The sequence below is a fragment of the Armigeres subalbatus genome, chromosome 2 (genome assembly GCF_024139115.2).
Source record: "Armigeres subalbatus isolate Guangzhou_Male chromosome 2, GZ_Asu_2, whole genome shotgun sequence".
Taxonomy (NCBI): domain Eukaryota; kingdom Metazoa; phylum Arthropoda; class Insecta; order Diptera; family Culicidae; genus Armigeres; species Armigeres subalbatus.
Window position 1 is genome coordinate 9,045,948 of NC_085140.1, and position 21,602 is coordinate 9,067,549.

Below are 21,602 nucleotides of genomic sequence, written 5' to 3' on the forward strand. Positions count from 1 at the left end.
AACGCAAAAATTTCAATCAAGAACACACATAATCAAGAACATATTAAAGAATATTCAATTGTAAGCTACTTGAACCAAGTTCGAAGAAAAAACTCTTTTGGAAACCAGAAGTGTATGTCGAGGTCTACCGTTCAGATTTCCGAGAATTCTTTCCAAAACCCCGAATGCATGATCAAGGAACATCCATTATTATTTTTATGTACATTATTTAAGTGATTTCTTTCTAATAATAAGTTCTGGGAACATTCAGTAGATGAAAAACTACTAAAAGACTTTTTGAAGCTTTCCAGTAAGTAATTATCTCCGGAGCTATGCCCAAAAAGGATGTGTTCTAGCAGTTCACAGACAGAGTCAATTGGCTGTAAGAAGAAGAATGTCCGAGGATGTGATTTCTTGAATGAAAACACTGAAGGCAAATGGAGAAATTGTCTAAGTTGATTAGTGTCGAATAATTTAATGCACAACGAAAGACAAATTCCTATTTTCAAATATGAAGGGAATTATGGAAAAAACAAAAACGAAATCAAGATACAGATCCCATTCGATTTTGGCAACACTTTTTTTTCTAAATTACTTATAAACCGCGTAAATCTCATTAACCTTGAAAAAAAAACAGGTTAGACGCCTGAACCGACAAAAAAATGGTAAAAAAATCGCGAAAAATTTTGTCTAGAAAAAACGCTTAGATTTCAAAATCCGAGTAAAATAAGTTATTTATTATTTATTGTTTAAAATAAGTTGTTAGACCCCGAAAAAATTTTTCACAAAAAATGCTTCAACTTTAGAATCCGCGTGAAAAAGTGTCACAGTATGTCTGGTGTCACAATAAGTGAAGAAAAGTGAAACATTCGATTTTGACAACAGAATTGTTCCGAGCGTGTTAATATCGAAATGGGTCTGTATTTCACGGTAATCGCATGATCACAGCATTTTTTTTTAATTCTTTATTTAGGTGTTTTTTTTTAATTCTAGATTAACTTCAACACCTTAATACAGCATTCAATTTGGGACAAACAAGGGATTGTTTAAATTTGTCGTGTTACCTTTTGGATTGCACCGGCCACGATTACTCAGTTAATATCTCGAGTTCTAGGGGCACGATCTAAAACCTCACGCAGGGCTTGATTTAGCCGGAAGGGGGCTCCGGAGCCGACAGTTTCGGAGGCTCACAAATGTACAAAAAAGGGTTGATTTTGGTACCGAAGGTTTTGTGGGGGCCCGGAGCCTCCCTCAAAACCTAGCCCTGACCTGATTTGTGATGCACCCTGTTAACTGCTTAGGTTAAGTAACTGTTAAGTTAAACTGAGTACATACAATATATCGGTTTCAAGTGCTGGAGTAAAGAGTACCTAAATGTATTAGGCCGATTTAATATTTAAAAACCCTGATTAATCCACCTAGCGGTAATGATGCCTTTCTCGTGCATTATAAAAATAGTATTTTGGCCATTACTCTTGAGCCCATAGTCCGATCTGCCCAATTTTCAATAGGAAGCAATGGTAGAGTATCTTGCGTCGAAGCAATTTGTCGCGAGTAAATCGACTAAGGATATGTGCCTGAAAAATTAGTGACATTTTTTTACTCAATTTTTCTATAAAAAAGTGGTATTTTGGCCATAACTTCCGAGCCCATAGTCCGATCTGACCAATTTTCAATAGGAAACAATGGCAGAGTATCCTGCGTCGAATGCAACTTGTTGTGAGTAAATCGGTTAAGGATAAGTACCTGAAAAATGAGTGACTTTTTTTTTTGGGTGGGTGCGCACAGACGAACACACATACACACACACACACACACACACACACACACACACATACACACAGACATCACCTCAATTCGTCGAGCTGAGTCGATCGGTATATTACACTATGGGTCTCCGGGCCTTCTATAAAAAGTTTGTTTTTGGAGCGATCATATAGCCTTTACCGTATACTTAGTATACGAGAAAGGCAAAAAAGGCTCCCCACTACCGGATTTTTTTTTGTCCAAAAATAATAATACAAAAATAAAATTTCCGAAAATGTTTGAAGATTTTTCAATACATTTTTTTAAATATTCGTAATGGCCTTATTTAAATTGGAAGTTGTCTTATCTACCCCAAACTGATACCAGTTTAACAGCTGAGCTCAATTGATTTATTACAGTGTTGACCCGATTTTGCAGCTCATGGATTTTGTGTATCCCCGATTTTATCACGTCACTCCATAGAATTTTGAAAATTTTAGTCTTTCGTTTTATTCTGTGAATAATACCGCAAACAACAATGATTTCCATAAAATAATTTCCACCTTCTGCGATTCATTAAGAATCACTAACAAGCATCTGTCAAGCCAAAAATAGAGAGTGCTGTAAACGCATTTTGCTTTACCAAGGCATAAACTGTTTCATATTTCAAAAAAACATTCAAAAATTGGAAAAATATCGGTTTTGTCACATTTTCTATTTTATCACCCCAAAATTCACCAGGAGAGATATAAAATCGGCATATAAGTGAATTAATAATTTAAAAAAAAATTAATAAAAATTTTTCGCTATTAGCATTTTCAATTGAACTTTTTTTCGGCATGGTTCGTCGCTTATCGCCTCGTGCAAGTTATTTGAATCGTAGGGCCGATTTCTTCACCTCCGCTTAGGCCTTAAACCAGGTTTAAACGTATGGGTAAGCACCGCTTAAGAGTTAAGCGAAGGTAAAGAAATTGGCCCTTAGTCACAAATATATTAAAGCGTGCTCTTACCTGCCTCGATTTATTTGGGTAAACAGCAGTTGACCGCAATGACCTTGGAGTGGTGCCTTTACAAGTTGACTATGGTAGCAGGTGACCTGATCGGCAGCAGGAACTATCCGTTCGATACGAGGATATCTTCAGAACACAATAGTTTGGAAAAGACACTAAAACGATTTACCAATCAGCAGATAATCCCGTGAGATTGTTGAATTTTTCGTTCTTCCGTCCACTGTTGTAACAACAAATCACTATTGCTCTGTTGCTTCACTTTTATTTGTTGAGTAAAATTATTGATTGAATTCACTTTCACTGACATCATCGGTGTGCAACAGCGCTGTACCGAATTTGCATCACTATTAGAAACCACAAACTTCTTTCCCAAGATATGGTTTTATGATCACAATTTTGGATTATTACACGTATTTGAGCAAAACATCAGGAGCACAACTCGAAAATCACGCAAAAGACACTTCGCAAACAATGAATAAAATCGAGGAAATTTTCCTCTTAATCCGGGAAGCTTTCTCCGTACGTATCCTTTCACTGTCAGGTTGCAATTGACCGGAATCACGGTCGGGAACGGTTGCTTTATATCCCCACTAACACAACCAGCACGTCCAGCCCCGTTGCAGTAACATTAAACAATGCCCCCGGATGGGTCAAGATCAGGGCTAATTCCCGCGAGAGACTGATGCGTCGTACGCACGCCGTCCGCCTTCCAGGAAAATAATTCCCCTGTTAAACACGAACCCGAAACGACAACGGTGCCAAAGATCACCCCGCGCCACACGCCAGCTAACGATCAGCAGGAACGAACGAGCTCGGAAAATAAGAACAGTACAACACCAACACCGGAAAATGAGTACACGTCTACAACTGGCAGAGGCCTGTAACCGAATGACCGCTCCGCTGGCGAGTCAAGAATAGAAGAGTCCTGGCTTGATTCTAGTACTGCGCCAAGTACCGCACCACTACTTCTAAAAAGCACGCTCATGTAGGCGATCGCGGCGAGACACCCCGAGAGTACACCACCTTCATTCGAACCGAACGCCAAAAGATTTACTACCCCCTTGTGTGAGCAGAGTGGAGCGCTGCTAGTGGAAGACTGAATGGGAAAAGCAAGCCTCAGAAGACGCACGCGAGCACTTGCTACATAGGACATGTACGGTGCTAAGTACACTAAGATGTGCGCTGCGTGCGCGAATGAACCCCCGCTGAGTAGCAGCCGAGCGCAGTGAGAGAGCGTCAGTTGAGATCTAAGTACCTGCCGCAAGTACAAGAAGCTTTCCTGGCTGAGTGTTGCTTGGTGGAAAATCATTCGCAGGGTGGCACGTTGTGAGCGATTCAGTTGTAAGGGCGCAACGATTGCACTATGGAAGGGAGCCAGATAGTAACAAAGCGATTAACGAACAGATGTGATTGGTTTGTTATTATGTTTTCAGTTGCTTAAACGTTTAATGTATAAACGTTCAAGAATTAGTCAGATTTTGTGAACGGGTCTTCCGTGCCTATTAAAGCTATCAAACATTATTTAGACTTCAATTCGAGTATCATTCACAACTTGTAAAGTCAAACACTCATCTACAATGGACAGACGCATGGAATAAAAATCAATACCATAACCGTTAATTGAATCAGTAAACTTTTTTTTAGGTGCGTTTAACTTTAAGATCACTTTGCCTTTCCATTTTAAGAATACTTGAATGAAAATGTTTACACATTCAATTCGAATGATTGATCGATTGATTCGAATGTAAACTACTCTATGGACCATTTCCACATGGTCGTTATTGATTCTACATTTTGATATTGAGTTGTGGAACAGAAATTATTTTGGTCAACTGACGAACGGAAAGAACATATTTCGTTATTTCAAACATAAGTGTAAACATGCATCACGAACAGGGAATTTTGCATCAATAGAATGTACTTCAGGTCTACAAAAAGAGTCTTCCAGCCCTGTAATATTCTAGTCTCACGAAAGTTATGTTAAGTTATTTATTATGGAAGTTTGAACAAAAACTGCTTTGCATAATGTGCTTTTTACCTGTCCCGTTACGGTAACTATTGACTTCATGAACTACAACAAAGTGGGCATCAAAAATGTGACTACTGACTATAATTCAAATAAATTCTGATACAGAATATTCCTCGGCAACATGGAATGGAAAGTTTACTCAAATGGAATGGTTACGGTCGTGTGATCTCACCATAAACACAAAAAGTTTATGTGAAATTTCCGTTCAAACAAACACAATTCTCCGTATCGAGCTGAGCCCGCTCATACATTCAGGATGTTTAATGTGCTTACGCATCCCACAGGCACTGCGGGGCAGATGCCTAAAAACAAGTTCTGTTTCATTCGCGCTTGTCAAACATCCATCATATTAGTTCAGCGTTGTCGTCTCCGTTTGAGCCATCAAATAATTGTCAAACTTTCCAGCGACAAGTCATAGCTTGGCGACACGGTCATTATTATCAAAGTTCCGTGAACTCAACCCCACTTGCTGACCTCTCCGGGAATTAGAATTGCGAGGACATGTATCATTTTCTGCGAATAGCGTGTCGCACATAGCGACGCCAATAAACGACTCTGAGTGATTTTGCTAAAGCTGCAAACATTGTTGACTGTTGTTTCGCTTATGCAGAAAAGGTTGCCGTGAGTTAATCAACCATCGACCGAAAGGTTCACCTGATATTGCGCGCGCTTGTGAGCTCTCCGAATCGGGGGTTCTCCACGTTGTTTATTCACCTCGAGTGACCGAGTGTACGGAAAGCGCGCGAAACATATTCACCACGAGTGAAACGGACGATCTGCATAGCTGGGAGCATGTGGCGTTGTGCACATAAAATCACTAAACGGCGCTAAGCATGCTTCTGAAGAATTTCGAAGCACGGTCGTTGATGTTTCATACTTGTTTCTGCTCAACAGCCCTCATGTGCATAATTGTTTTATATTTGTTAGAGTTTCAATGTTCATTATGCAGGTATGTTTATGCAGTAATATTGGACAGTATTGTGAAACTTACTGTGATGAAAAACAACTCATATGTAAAGTTGAAACGTTGACGGAATGTTATTCAGAAGCGCTTTAATGACTGAACAACTTTGTTGAACATTAAATTGTTAGACGGCCGCAATATCATAAGCGGTGTATTAAGAATTAATATAAGATGGTAATTTATATTCATCTTTAAATATTGTTTGTTAATTTTTATGAATATTTGGGATCATTACTACAACATGTGTTTGAATAATTCTTGTCTTCCATTCAGGGGCCCCATCCTCATGGCTATATACCATGGCCCCCCATGGCTATATACCTGGGTATTTTTACCCCATGCAACAGTTAAACAATCTAGCTAGCTAATGCCATTTTCAAATAATAGAAAATCCTAATCATATTGATAATATTCACATTTCAAAAAAGTGGTGACAGGGTTTCTTACCCCATCCCCGGCCTAACATGCATACGACTGCAATATCTAATTGATATTTATGACAGGAAGCAACTTTTCCTGAATTTTGTGAGCCGTGCAATACTGTCATGGGGTTCACTTCTGCTTAGCTCTTCTTGCTAAAAATCGTTTTTATTTGATTTAAATTAACGAGGTGCAGCACTCATTTCAGTCATAGCGATTGCATTTCCGGCTCACTTCAAACCCGTTCCCGGCCTAAGCAAAATTTCACTCAATCTCTCAACATTTTACTCTCATTCTCTCTCGGGACGGTAGAAAATGCGACGTAAACAAAAATATGCACGTTCTACGACAACATGATGCCAGATGGTATTATTTATAATTGATTGGTTGGTTGAAAAGATTCATTCACTCATCAAAATTTCTTCCAAACAAATCTGTATATTTTTTCACTTAAAAACCGAGATAATTATAAAAAACATGAAAGCGTCAACATATTAGACAGTTTTCCTATTAACAATGAAGGATTATTTTCATACTAAAAGAGGATCCTGGCCTTTTGGCAGCACGGTTCGGCTAGAAGTTCTTAGGCCAAGGTGAATTTTTGTGCGGTTTGAGGATACATTTCTAAATGTATTCTAATATGTTTATATAAGTTCTGGTGAAACGAACAAATAGGGTAGCAAGGATTGAAGTGCGTTAGCTTTGAATTATTGTGTGGTGATTAACAGCTTCAAGCAATAATTGTATCGAAAACTGTGACGATTTATAGATTGGTGTTTATTTGATGACACCGTTTTGTAACAGTGGAAAGACTCGCTTCGGCTCAGTGGTCTTGCAAAGAAGAGCGAATATTCGGAATCTACATTTTTATTTTCTATAATTGGATCAATTAGGAGTGAAATAAATGGTTGAATGATATTGGGTACTGTGCGAAATAAATGGAGACTTTTTTAAAATTATCAATTCTAAACCAACGGCTTCCAAACAGTATAAATCTTTAGTTTTCTGTGCAGTGAGCCGGGAATCCGATTCTATAGGCCCAAGTAGTGATTTACCCTATTTCGTTGCCGGAAAACACATAAAGCAAAACGCCTTTAGATGGCAGCTCTTTGGAAACATGCGTCATGCGCCATGCGTCGGCGAATCGGCATTTTGGTATGGCGGGGCGTGGAGACGCGTAGTACATTGTAGGTTAGTCTCACTAGGGCGTTTTGCCTTGCCGAAATGCTAGATGTCTCATCAAAATGTGGAAAATTTCGGCTTTTCCTACCTTTCTATCTATTGTTTTGATACTTTGTTTGCTTAACATATATAAGTTTAGGTCTAGTTTTGCCACGGCCATCTCAAACACGGAAAACATGAGGGAATACTCAAAGGACATTTTGCATGGGGGTGGGGGGTTTGCTTTTTGGGGTCTCTTCCCCTACTTCAACTATGATGAATTTTGTATCAACAGATACGTATTCCGTGTTCTACTTGAAGTAGTGTTAGTTGATAACAAAATACTCAAGAAGTTTTCATCTAGAAAAAGAAATACCTATCTCGAAACCGAATTGCGATTTGAGCGTAACTTATTTCGTAAACAAACATTGGATGGCGAATGTCTGCTAAAACAAGATTTTTTTTTTCAGAAAACCACGGTACCGTTTTGGCTCATATCCCGAACACCATTAAATGGCCATTTTGGCGTTATTTATGTAATTTTCTCCATAGAAGCTTGAATTCTTTTGCAATCTTGATCCTCAGTATGGAAAACCAATGAAAACTTAATTTTAGTGCGCTAAAACGCCAGTGTTTTGTATATGAGCCATGTTCGGAATTTGAGCCAAAACGGTATGTGTCCAACAGAATGAGCTTTCCTCTATCAGGCAAAGGAATTAATTTTGAAGAAAAATGCTTGGATTCTACGGAATCCATAAAACAAAGTTTGTATGCATGTATGTGTGTGTAGTTAGCCACCATCCTAGCTTGAGTCAAGATTTCATATTGACCCGGAGTTAGATCTTTCCTGAAGACATATAATTTTCTTCCCAACCATAGTGCGTCGTTTTGTATTCAAATATTCTTCATAAAAGTGTATGATACTCCATGATTCTGTCGAAATGCATCGCAATTGAGAAAAATCCAAAAATAATAATAACCTGGGTGAAAGCTGCGTTTGATTTTTCATCATAACGTTGTACGGGAATTCCTTGAGGAACTTCCGAAAGAATCCCTTAAAAAACTTTCGGATGAATTCGGAGGAAATTCCGAAGGTATTTCTGAAGGAACTTCCGGAGGAATTCCAGAAGAAACCGCCGGAAGAAATCCTGGAGGAACCACCGGCGGAATTCCTGGAGGATCTTTCGAAGATAATAAAGTAAAAAATCTTTCTGAGGAATTCCTGAAGGAGCTTTCGAAGGAATTCCTGAAGAAACTTTCAGAGAAATTCCTGAAGGAAATCCTGGAGGAATTTCTGAAAGAGCCTGAGGAGGAATTCACAAAAAAAATTTCTAGAAGAATTCCCGAAGGATCTTCCGGAGGAATTACCGAAGGAACTTCCGGAAAAAAATTCTGAAGAAAATAATATTCCTAAAAGAACTTCCGGAGTTTCTCCCGAAGGAACTTCTGGAGGAATTCCCTATCGAAATTCTGGAGGAATTCCTGAAGGAACTTCAGGAGGAATTCCCAAAGAAGCTTCTGGAGGAAATCCTGAAGTAATTTTTTATTTTGTTTTATTTCGTCAACCAACGTAGACTAGTACATATACATGTTTGTTTTTGTAATGCTATAGTATAATTAAACAAATAATTTTTTTTTAGTAAAGTGAAGTATAATTTTTTTTCAGGATGAATACCTAAAGCAACTGCCGGAGGAATTCCCGAAGGAACTTCAGGAGGAATTCCCAAAGAAGCATCTGGAGGAAATCCCGAAGGAATTTCAGGATGAATACCCAATGCAACTTCAGGAGGAATTCCTGAAATAAATTTCGCAAGAACTCATAATGAAACTTCATTAGTAATTTCTGAAGGAACTTGCTGGATGAATCTCTGTAGGAATTTTTGAAGAAGCTTCTAAAAATGTTATAGTCCTTAAAATAGTTTCTTCTGGTCGGCTTCTATCGGACATTGTTCTTTCTTGGTTACGATGATAGTGAACTGTAGGAATTGCGAATTTGCGAATTTGCTTTATTATTCATTGGACTGAGTAACATATTTTTTTGTTGGTCATAAGACGAGTTTGTAAAATCCCATTGAATTCCACCACTTAATTGTATCTTGACAGATACGTATTTCGATCTCAACAATTAGGCCGTCTTCAGTGTCTCGTTCTTGAGTCGACTTGAAGAAAATATTTATACTATGCGTAGGTATAATAATTTATCTAGATACTTATCTAGGTACATTTACTACGGTGCTTACTTTTCACACTCCAGCTTATCGCCTTTCTTGTAGATAGGGCATATAACCCCTTCCTTCCACTCCTCCGGTAGCTGTTCAGTTTCCCAGATTCTGACTATCAATTTGTGCAGGCAAGTGACTAGCTTTTCCGGGCCCATCTTGATGAGCTCAGCTCCGATACCATCCTTACCAGCTGCTTTATTGGTCTTTAGCTGTTGGATGGCATCCTTAACTTCCCTCAAGGTGGGGGCTGGTTGGCTTCAATCGTCCGCTGAACTGACGTGGTCATCTTCTCCGCTGCCTTGACTTTCACTCCCTGTACTCTCAGCGCCATTCAAATGTTCCTCGTAGTGCTGCTTCCACCTATCGATCACCACCCGTTCGTCCGTCAAGATGCTCCCATCCTTATCCCGGCACATTTCGACTCGCGGCACGAAGGCTTTGCGGGATGCGTTGAGCTTCTGGTAGAACTTGCGTGTATCTTGAGAACGGCACAGCTGTTCCATCTCCTCGCACTCCGCTTCTTCCAGGCGGCGTTTCTTCTCCTGAAAAAGGCGGGTCTGCTGTCTCCGCTTCCGTCTATAACGTTCCACGTTCTGCCGGGTTCCTTGCTGCAGCGCGACCGCCCGCGCTGCGTCCTTCTCCTCCAGAATCTGTCTACACTCTTCGTAGAACCAATAGTTTCGTCGACTTCGTCACACATACCCGACGTTGTTCTCCGCTGCGTCGTTAATGGCTTCTTTGACTGTATTCCAGCAGTCCTAAAGAGGGCCCCATCGAGCTCACCCTCTTCCGGCAACGCTGCCTCGAGATGCTGCGCGTATGCAATGGCGACATCCGGTTGCTTCGGTCGCTCTAGGTCGTACCGCGGCGGTCGTCGGTACCGAACATTGTTGATGACGGATAGTTTTGGGCGCAGTTTCATCATCACCAGATAGTGGTCAGAGCCGATGTTAGCGCCACGATGTGTCCTGACGTTGCTAATGTCGGAGAAGTGCCGTCCATCAATCAGAACGTGGTCGATTTGTGATTCTGTCTGCAGTGGTGATCTCCAGGTGTACCGATACGGAAGGCTGTGTTGGAAGTAGGTGCTGCAAATGGCCGTATTCTTGGAGGCAGCGAAATCAATTAGTCGTAGGCCGTTTTCGTTCGTCAGCCGGTGAGCGTTGAACTTTCCAATAGTCGGTCTAAACTCCTCCTCTTGGCCAACCTGAGCGTTCAAATCTCCTATGATGATTTTGACGTCGTGGCTTGGGCAGCTGTCGTACTCACGTTCCAGCTGCGCGTGGAATGCGTCCTTATCATCATTAGTGTTTCCGGAGTGGGGGTTATGGACGTTGATTATGCTGAAGTTGAAGAAGCGGCCTTTGATCCTCAACTTGAACATTCTCTCGTTGATCGGCCACCACCCGATCACGCGCCTTTGCATGTCGCCCATCACTATGAAAGCTGTTCCCAGCTCGTGTGTGTTGCCGCAACTCTGGTAGATGGTATGATTACCTCTAAACGTTCGCACCATTGATCCCTTCCAACAAACCTCCTGCAGCACTACGATGCCGAATCCACGGTCCTTGAGCACATCGGCGATGAAGTTGAGAGATTTGCAGTTCCACGAACCGAGTTTCCAATCGCTAGTCCCTTTTCGTCGCAGTGGTCTTCGCCGATGGTTCCGGTCCGTACTCTCTTGTTGATTGTTCGTTGCGTGAGTTTTTTTTTGGCTGGCTTCCAGGGCCTGACCGGAGGACCATTCCTCCTTATTTCCGGTGGACCATGGTGCACAGTTTCACTTAGAGTCCCTCGTTGGCACTCGGACGATGAGCAGCCGCCCCTAACATAGTGGAATAGTGGAATATATAAATAGCGAAGATAAATCCGGTGTCTCCAAACGAACTGTAAAACGCTTCTCTAAACGAGCATGACGTCACAATTCCAATGAAAACATTAAGGGGTGTGATGTCATATGCGCCTGCTACACGGTCAAAAAACGGTCCCAACTTTCGCTCATCTGTAGATTCTCCTGTCTATAATCGTGCTTATGGCATATGCGTATGACATATGTCAAAATGACAATATCTGTTTTCTGTCAAAAGTTACGACGGGGTGCCGACAACCGACTAGTGCCGGAAACCACCATCCCCTACATTGTCCAAGCGCAACAAACTAAATGAGTTTTCATTGTTTACAATCAAATCCACCTTTTTTTCAGTTAAAGCAGAAAGCAGTTTTTCATCGTAATGTTTTTCAAGACATTCTCCTGGCGTGTTCAGCACTTCAATCTTCAATTTTACTTCTTTCGTTTTAGAGTCTGACACTATGGGCCTTTTCCACTGGTTAATCTATTTATTGATGGCCTCTAACATGCTGATGTTCGTTTGGTGATGGAACGACCGACATCTTTACTGTCTGTGCAACTTTCACTATAGCTGCCACCAGATCGAATTACTTAACTGAAATCTTCCTGACACAATGTGAATACGTTACGATTGTTTAACAGCATTGCTGACACATATGTGATACCAATATCACTGTACAGCATAAAATCATATGTCTGTCACCCAGAATCACGCTGGTATCACGATAGCACGATGATTTCCGTACCCTGCCCTTCGACCGTTGTATTGTACGAAACGGAACATAATTTGGTATTTGAAATGTCAAATACGCCGTTTGACATCTTCTTATATATAAAAATGAAATGGTCTGTGTTCGTATCCGCATAACTCGAAAACGGCTGGATGGACTTTCTTCATTCCATCAGCAAATAGTGAAAAACTAAAATTAAGATCCGTAGGGGAAGGGGGGGCAATATGCCCTAGCTAAGCTAATACTGCTTTACTGTCTTATTTGTAACGCTATTTATGGGTATTTCTACATTATGCAACAGTTAAACAAGATAGCGTTTTGGGGCCTCTTCCCCTATGGGAATGTTGCAAGGACTGTTCACAATGCGCATTTTCGCCTACTATGCAGGACAACGTCTGCCGGGTCGACTAGTATGAAATAAAAACAAACATTTGCATTTCGAACATTTTGTGCAAGGATCCCAAGGGGCCCTCCTTAGCCGTGCGGTAAGACGCGCGGCTACAAAGCAAGACCATGCTGAGGGTGGCTGGGTTCGATTCCCGGTGCCGGGCATAAAAGTATCATCGTGCTAGCCTCATGATATACGAATGCAAAAATGGTAACCTGGCTTAGAAACCTCGCAGTTAATAACTGTGGAAGTGCTTAATGAACACTAAGCTGCGAGGCGGCTCTGTCCCAGTGTGGGGATGTAATGCCAATAAGAAGATCCCGCGGGCACTAATTGGACTGAGGTCTGGAGCTGGGGAAGGATGCGGGATCTTTGATTTGCCATTAGTCAGCATCTACTTTTGTAGATGGGATTTCGTGGAGGTAAAGATGGAATGCGGAAATAAACGGTAGTCAGTGCGAAGTAAATAAGCGTTTGAAAACCCGGAGTTATTTGTCCGAATAAACCTGTTACAGGATCTATGACCCAATTGAACGGTGATGGCTTTATCCTTCAAAATGTCCAAATGAATTAAACGATCTGTGCCATTTGCACTGAAATCATCCCAAACCATAGAATAGAGTGATAAACGTCCGCAGAAATAATAGCCACAACTCGCAGAACTCGCATATTTCTACTAAAATACCTATACGAAGAATTGGAAAACTATGACGATTTCATTACGATGAATGAGCTGCTGTCGCGAATTCACATTTTAATCAATTTATGGGTAAATTTATCAATAATATAAGTAAATATTGTGTAATATTCATAAAAACTATAGTAACAGTTTATGATTTCTATACATTTTGATGAAAAATATAGTTTTGGAAAGTGGTAGAATCAGTTTCAAAACAAGCTGTCAAATAAATACAACGGTGGAAAGAATAGATGTGTGTCATCTTGTCACTGTATGTGTACAGTGTGATACGAAAATCATTGTGCGGAAATCATATGTCCGTCGATAGTATAATGCGAACTGATCGTTTCTGACTGATACCAACCATACCATACCAACATTTGTTATGAAGGTATTTGCTCCTAATTGGGGTGCAAACTTATTTCAGGTCAGGCTTCGACTGAGTTAATCATTATTTTCGTTTTGGTGGATTGCGATTCGTGAATCTGTGCCTTCTGTTTAACGGAAATATATCTCTACCGATTTCTTATGCTCTAGTAATCGCTAGAACTGTAAATGGGCTTTCATTCCGTTTCCATCTTCTATCCTACGCCTACAACTTGAATAGTTCTAGTAGTTAACTGTTAGAGTTCGAAGTGAGCGGAAAAGCTCGTTTCGGTTTCCAATTAGAATATAAGGGTAAACTGGGGTAATATACCCCAGGGCAAAACGACATTTGGCATTTTTAGCAGTGTTACAGGAATATTTTCAAGAATGTTTATTACTGATGTTTGGTAGTTCGAGATCCGAATTACATGCGCTGTCGCAAATACTCTCGAAAAATTGCCGAAAATGTACTTAAAAATGCCAAAGGGTCGTTTTGCCCCGGGGGTGCATATTACCCCAGTTTCCCCTACCACCCTTTAGTTACTATCACATTGGCAACCCGTTAACGAAGACGAACCTTTGGCATAGAATAACCCTCAGATTCCAATAAAAATTTCGCATGAGCTCATGGCGAGTGTTCTGGGCTTGCAGAGGGCGAGTGATTGCATTATCAATTCATTCCCTTCCCGATAGACAGTGAGGATGTGGCTAGCGCCGTTAACAGCCATTCAAAATTCTTGAGCTCTCAGACTGTGCACATTGAGGTTGGAGAGCAAATCCCATGCTTCTATCCATTGGTTCCCTGTGCTATTACGATTCTTCTGAACATTCAAGGAGAAACAATCACGAAATGCACGGTCATCATGCTCATGCTCAATGTATGAATTTTAATCATGAAATGTTCATAGATTCAGTGGATGATCAACTGGTTTTGTGAGGCATCCGTATGTTATTTTATTTACTAATTGCAACTAATTCTATTATTCCGGTTATGTTTGAAAACTTTAAGTTAAAATGTTTCTTTTGAAAACTCGATTATTCAAACTGTAATTAAAACTAACCCTGATCATGCAGTGAACTTGCGAATAAGTATCATAGCCTTGCAACATCAACAGCTGCAAGATTGGTACACACTGGTATGCTAACTTCTATTTCACAACTATCATCTCATGTAGTGAAAGTAGAACACCGCGGCCGTACAAACATAGTAAAATATCTCCCCTTTGCCATTCCATCTAAGCTCCCACCAAATCTAGTCGTTATCTAACACACATGATCGCCAAACAGATCTTGCAGAACTCAACCAGTTCAGCTGTTGCAATGACCATAACTCGTTCTGAAGTCACCGCTGCCGATGTTGGTATTTCGCATAGAGGTACCAAGCACGTACTAAACAGCCAACGAAAAGCTTTCACTTCTAGTCAGCACAAAACTGGATATTTTTTCCACTCCTTCGTCAACCAGCTTGGACTTGGTGCGATTCTTGCCGCAAAGCTCCGAATAAGCATACACAAAACGAGCGCGCATTTTCCAATACCCGACACTTCTGCTCAAGCCCTGCAGCCAACTGTAGAGATAGACAAACGCGTGCCATGTGTGTCTTTTTCTTTTCTCTTCGGCTGACGCCGCCGCAGCCAAATGCATCACCACACATCTCCTACACGACAACATTATTCGCTTGGTTTGGTCCATCGCCACCTGCCCGGAGTCGTTCCAATAAAACGGACCCGAATGTGGGTCAAATGGCTTTTGCTAAAATCGTCTAATGCGGTGCAAAACGTTGCCGTGAATGCGCGGTGCAGTATGTGCGGCATCCACGGAATTGCATACAGCAAAGTGTTGAAAGTGAGAATAACTATCGTTTGAAGGAAAATCATTACTTCATTCATTGGAAGACTTTGCAAATCCATGTCGATAATAGAAATATCAAAAGCCGAAGGCTAGGTATGGAATTAAGAAGGCGTACTGCCATTGGAGTGCTCACCTTTACTGCCAGCTTAGGTCTCAAATCCTTCTATTATGTGCGATCAACAAAAAGGCGTGCAAATTGCCCATTCCCATACGCTGGGAAGATGAACAATGTAAACCTGAAGTGATCGAAAATGATCAGATATTTTTTCGATTGCCATAAAGAAATAACAGTAGACCGAAAAAGAGCAGAGGGAACTGATATGAAGCGCATCACTGTCGCAGTATGTGTTGGAAAACGAAAAACGTTTAAAAGAAAATGCACATCTATGTTTTTATTTGATTGAGCTTTTCAATTTTAGTTTCAAGCGGAAAAATTGAATGGAAACCAGATTAGATTTAAAATACTTTCCAAAAATCATTAACATGAATTATCGACACCTTAATAAAATAATGCATTAATGTATTATATTCGAAAAATGCCCGCTCGCCTTCGGTAAGAGGCCTAATCCCCGATGTATGGTGTTCGGGGGGCCAATAGTGGTACTTAACTTTGTAGAACAATCTGGCATCCTTCAAGAAGTAAAAATGGCGACTATGGCAGCTCCGACATCTGTCAGTGCGTTCCGAATGCTACTTGGTATTCCGTAAAGATTTCTGGGGGTGGTGATACTTGGGACATCTTCAGATAAAGTGCTCCACGCTGTTTTCGGTTTCGCAGAAATCACAACGGGACCGGAAGGACCTCCACCGATGGAATCTATGACAAAAGATCGAAGGACAAAAGGTCGAAAGACAAAAGGTCGAAGGACAAAAAGTCAAATGGATAAAAGGTCGAAGGGACAAAAGGTCGAATGGACAAAAGGTCGACGGGACAAAATGTCGAAAGAACAAAAGATCGAAATTACAAAATTGTTTAAAATTGAAAAGCCGTATTGAGAACAATACATAGGAAAATTATGATGAAAGTACCGTCATCGGGGTGACACTTGGCCAAATAAGGGTCAGGTTGGCCCATGTTTTCAACAAATTAAAATGTCTTAATAATGGAATTTATGTATCTGGGCACAAGGCAAATGTGATATAAGACACCTTTTGAGCGATTCAGATAGCCGATCTACAGACTGTTCGTGAGGGCGATGGCCCAATCTTGACTTGAACCCACAACCTCTAATTTCTACGCAAAACTCTACCAATATGCAATATGCATAAGCACATTCATTCATTTATTTAGTTTACATCTAAACAGAAACCATTGAATCAACAATTTGACGCCACAATACACGGTTCGAGGCCGCATCTCTCCATCTTCGAATGCACCCCACGCTCGCCAAGTCGTTTCGCACTTGGTCTGCCCACCTCGCTTGCTGTGGTCCACGTCGTCTTGTGCTTGCCGGATTGGAAGCGAACATTGTATTTGCAGGGTTGTTGTCCGGCATTCTTGCAACATGTCCTGTCCATCGTACCCTTCCGGCTTTAGCTACCTTTTGAATACTGGGTTCTCCGTAGAGCTGGTCTAGCTCGTGGTTCATTCTTCGCCGCCACACACCGTCTATTTATACACCGCCAAAGGTGGTCCTAAGCACCCGTCCCTCGAATACTCGAATACATAATCATGATTATATCCTGGAAAACTCATGCAGGATCGTTCATGCTGTGTACCATGAGAGAGATTTTTTCGTTAATGTTGTACAAAATACAACATCACGGATGTTTGAGTGTTAATTAAAATGATTCGTACGGTTGAATCACCGTATAATGTGTATAATGTAAACTGTTATGTACGGCTTAAGGCCAGTCTTTGCTTAATCGTCCCGAGAACTAATCAAAATCATACAATAGTGCTCGCCCTGGCTGCTGTATATTCACTGTAAATTGGTTAAAGAACTGCCCATGAAATAAAGAAGGAGAAATATCTGGGAAATGTAATAGCTAGATTTTTCTTCAGAAACATGTTTTCAAACTTGTCGTATATTTAGTATTTTTCATGTATACAGAATTATGGATTTTGAAATTTTGTCCATTCGACCTTTTGTCCATTTGTCTTTTTGTCCCTTCGACCTTTTGTCCCGTCGACCTTTTGTCTCTTCGACCTTTTGTCCGTCGACCTTTTGTCCTTCGACCTTTTGTCTTTCGACATTCTGTCCCAAAGCCATTCCAGGAGCCGATGGACCCTTTGACTTTCCTCAAAAAGAGTCCGAGCCCAGTCCTGGCCGATGGCGCTCTTCGTCCATTTCTTAACGTCGTGGTGTAAAGAAGTCCCTCGTGTCAGACACTGGCCAGGGCATCGGCTTCGGTATTTCATCTAATGCCACAGTGGCTGGGGATCCAGGCGAAGGTAGTACCGGGGATCATACCTGAAAGGATTCCCTGGATCCATGGGTGTTTGGAAGTCTTACTTTGAAGGGCGGAAATTACACTTGAGGTTAATTTATTCGCCGGGAGGGTGGCCGCGACAAAAACGGCGACGTCTTCGGCGAAAAAATATTGCACTGGCGAGGTAGGCTCCCTGATTTAGCCACAGACTCCAAAGTCAACCCCTCGGCTGGAAAAGGTATCCGTCGGTATACCGAATCTCACTGTTTCGGGAACGTGTTGCAATGAGTACGGATGCTCGGAGTTCATTTGTGTTATTGCCCCTTTTGAACCAGGAGGGGATGGTGCAGTCGATGTTAATAGGAGGCATCAGCCAGCCCTTTGCTCCATGCGCCACTGGGAGGAAATTGGTTCCGGCTACACTTCTCACGATCCGGTCAGACTCATCGAGGAGAGGGATCCTGACATCTTCTGAGGTGGCAGTATCGAAAAAGGCGGCTTTGCGACAAATGACCATCAAAGTCCGATTCCGGAAAGGAAGAATGCCAGCATCAACGCAGGCAGCTTCAGCGGGGGGAGTTGATGGAAGCCGACCGGAGGCCAACTGGACGTAGCTGTTGAAGAAAGGCGAGAGTGTGTCGATGAGGTTCCGGTAGACAGGACACGTTAGCTTGCAACGACAAAGTGTTGACTGACATGGGCTTTCCTAGGAATCCCATTTCTAGCATACAGCAATCAGTTTGCCGCAGTACCTCTTCTCAAGAAAAGGGAAGATTTCTACGCTCGCGTATTAAATTGAGGAACCACTCAAAAATGTTCTCTACATTTCCAAACAGTAGTGAACGGATTATGAGAAGTATGGGTAGAAATAGAAGTAGTTATGCCTGCATTGTAGATTCCTCTGTTCTACATTCGTTTTTACTGGCCTGAGATGAGGCAAACTAGAAGACTCAAAGAAACACTTTTGTGAAGGCAAGCTAGTTAGACCAGCCGATTGTGAATCAGTCTAGGGGTAGAAGTTTGGATATACCAGTTTTGGAATATAGTCTTGTAAATCATAGTTCGATCCACGTTACATTCGTCTAAATTAGTGACAGAGGGAAAAGAACCTTATTTGAATAAACGGTTTGACGAAAACATCAGATTTGTAATAAAGCATCTAGGTGAGCCAAAATCTTAATCTGTTTTTGGAAAATCTAACAAATTAATATCGTTCTTGGGTAGCTTTCCCATCAACGAAGGGTTTTTCTTTTGGGTTTTGAAAACCTCAAGTGCCACGGAGGTTTTACGGTGACAGGTCTGAAGTTCTTCGCCAAGGTGGTTATCAGCCAGTTATCAGCATCCGGTGAAGGCTCCCGAGACTTATCGTAGTAGGGCTCACCAACTTTCCCACGGGCTATGATCATCTCACGACCGGGAGCATCTGAGTTATCCGCATCTCACGACACCCTCAGACTTCTGTTCCGACGGTCGTAGTCAGGACGTTTGGTCGTCCAAGTACAGAGCTTAGACCACTAAGCTGTCTGTTCCGGCCCATACTGCTCATCGCTCTATCTCGCACTCTCCGGATCCTCGACGCTGAGTCGTCGAAGCTAGCCGTATCGTTTGTCCCAAGCAATCATCGTGGCGTCCAGCGCTCCTCTCTAATGAGTGACGCATATCGGCTAGACCTCTTCATGTTTTCAAAAAGTATCAAAAAATCAATCAGTCAGCCCAGAATCTTATGCTAAAATAAGCCTCCTGTCAAATTTTCAGCTAATTCGGATAAAATTTCGAGGTGGCTCAAGTCGATTTAGTGTTTTTAGGCTATTTTCAATTTTGAAAAAAAAATTAACAAGAAATATAAACGCCGAAAATTATCGTAACAACCTCTATACGGAAGCTTTTGGTGTGTTCTACAAGTCTTGTGAACATTGCGATTCGTTTCGTTCTGTTTCCCCTAAAAGCCGTTTTTCTACAATATTCTTGAATTTATGACAAAACATTACTTATTTATTATACTATTATTTTTCTTTCTTGAGTGATATAACTGCCGATGTGCGACTTACCGTTAAATTCTTAAAAATCAGAAGCTGAACATTTGTCACAATTTTTTTTTGTCTTTATTATCGAGACGAGCCTCGGGCTGAAAGGCTGGCTCGTCTCGCTCATAAATTTACCAGCCCCTTGAAACGGCTGTCATCTGCATACAATATGATTGAAGCCGAAAACTTGGTGCTAGCTGTCAAGCTGTGGCTTTAAGCACGGAACACAGTGACGCATGCGACAATATCGCTCGAGGACAGATTTAATTCGGATAAAAAATAAATAAACAGCATTTTTATTTTATTTTAGGCTGTTGTTAAAAGAAAAAGCGCACCATCTAAAATATGTTTCTAAACATTATTGCAATTATTAGCTGATTCGTTCATTTCAGATACACATGTTTCGCTATAGCGCAAAAGTTATCAGCACTGGTTTTTGTCAGAATAACAAATACCAGAATAATAATAATAACAAATTTGTCAAGTCTGCCTGATACCCATGTCGATAGTTTGATAGATGTCTGAAGGAATTTGACAAATATTTGGCATTGTGATAAAGAGTGGGCCATTAATTCCTAATGCATCTTTCTGTTTGAAAACCAAATTTTTGCAAGTAGAAAAAATAAGACTGCAAAACAATTAACTGATTGATCAGCAGCGATTTATTTTTCCACTAAATTTTAGAACACTATGCTCGTTGGAATCTGAAGCAAAATAAAACAATAACGCTGGTATCTCCAGCAGTGTTCTATTCATGTTAGAATTTTGTTCAAATAAATAAAATAATTATTTATCTTGCTACTCAGAAATGCCGCGTCATTGCAAAGTGCATTGATTCGAATTCTGAACGTCAAATAACGCGTTCAATCGTCAAAACATAAAAAAATTTGAACCTCGTGATTCAATCTGCAGAAAAAACAAAGCTGTGCAACAGTTTTGAGCTTTTGAATCTCGTCTTATCTTGTCTTGTCAACAGTTTTGAGCTTTTGAATCTGAACTTAAATTAATCAAGGGCAGCTGCTGGGAGAATGCATGTTTCAGATTCAATTAAAATTAAATGCAGCAGAACAATTGGAATCACTACTTATCTGATTTAATTCTTAGGATACTTAGGGTTCTTAAGATTAACTCATAATCGACGAAAATTCAAATGTTACACATTTGCGACATGAGCAGAATAGTTAGGTTTCTCGTCAGCTAAAAGAACTTTTTCCGGTGCATGATCATTCTCAGCTCGATAGTTATTATTTTGAATCACCTGACTTTTACGCTAAGTCCATTATGCTTCAAAAAATATTATTCTGTCAACACACAAATGGTCCAGTTTAAAGCAAAGTTTTATCCACAATGCGACATCCACTTCCAGTTGGATCAAATCAAATGCAATAGTGTTTCATAAAACAACTGTCGATGACACGTACAATGATTAAGTAGATTAATTTATCTTAGTTTCGATGCCCACATTATAGTGAGCTCAAGTGTGTAGCCAAAGAGTTTATGCGTCAAGATCAAATAGATGAATTGATTTCGTCAACTGAAATGTAGGTGTGCTGTCTCATATCTTATAGTGGCAGTTCAATAATTATCGAATTACCCTGTTTGCAGAGCAAGATCACTTTTGATAGATTTACATTTTAATGGTTTTGGGGGGTGCACCAGCCTTTTTTAAGACTGGGTATTTTTTTAAATCTTCGAACTAGCACTTTCAAGCTTAATTATTCGCTAAATGAGACGGACCTTAATATGTGTTCTCATTCGGATTCTGATAAACTGTAACATAAACAATATTAAATTTCCAGTTCAGGCATCC

General features: G+C 40.8%; 1 protein-coding gene across 1 annotated transcript in view; it reads right to left on the reverse strand.

Moving 5' to 3' along the window:
• Positions 1-3,724, reverse strand: part of LOC134217659 (scavenger receptor class B member 1) — a 227,180-nt gene extending 223,456 nt beyond the window's left edge. The window contains exon 1 of the mRNA XM_062696467.1: positions 2,736-3,724. The gene's annotated coding sequence lies outside the window, so the exon portion shown is untranslated. The remainder of the gene's footprint in view (positions 1-2,735) is intronic.
• Between the last annotated feature and the right edge of the window lie 17,878 nt (positions 3,725-21,602).